Source organism: Paramisgurnus dabryanus, chromosome 5, assembly GCF_030506205.2.
Source record: "Paramisgurnus dabryanus chromosome 5, PD_genome_1.1, whole genome shotgun sequence".
Taxonomy (NCBI): Eukaryota; Metazoa; Chordata; class Actinopteri; order Cypriniformes; family Cobitidae; genus Paramisgurnus; species Paramisgurnus dabryanus.
In genome coordinates, this window is record NC_133341.1 from 37,161,315 (window position 1) to 37,162,086 (window position 772).

Consider the following 772-nt stretch of genomic DNA (forward strand, 5'->3'; position numbering starts at 1 on the left):
TTATCTAAATTTAGATACATGGTACTTTATATTTTTGGCACTTTGAAAAAAAATACCATATTGGTTGGTTGAAAAACAATATTGTAAGTACAATATATGAAGAGTTTGGTTCCAAAACGAGATAACTCAGTTTTTTTTTTATCTCAAAACGTTTATTAATATGTTATCATGTTTTTATTGTGTTTTATTGTGCTACTTAGCTGCATTTTTTGTTGTTGTTATGAAGGCTTAAATCAAAACAAACCAACTGCAGTTTGATTGATATTATTGGAATGCACAATAAAAAATGAGATTTTTGAAAATTTTTATCTCGTTAATTCGTTTTGGAACCAAGCTCTTCATATGTAGTCGAAATTATGACTTTTAAAGTCAAAATTATAATATTAAAGTCGAAATTATGACTTTAAAAGTCATAATTCTGAGATAAAAATTTTTGGAAAAAACGTCTTTTTAAAACACTTTCTATCTCATAATATTGGCATAATTTTGACTTTTAAACTTTTAATGTTGATTTTTAAAGTCATAATTTCGACTTCTAATAATTCGAATAATAATTATGATTTACCTGGGCTTTTTCTTATGTGGCGGAAACGGGCTTCCATAGGGATATGAGTCCTTTTTAATGTTAGATTTACAAGCCAGTGCACAATCAATTTCTTTTTTTTTCAAATAATCAAAATACATCAGTCGTGAATTAACAAATAACTAATAACAGGGGATATACGGACATTTCGACACTTTAGAGACAACATTTTAAAATCAAATATATGCC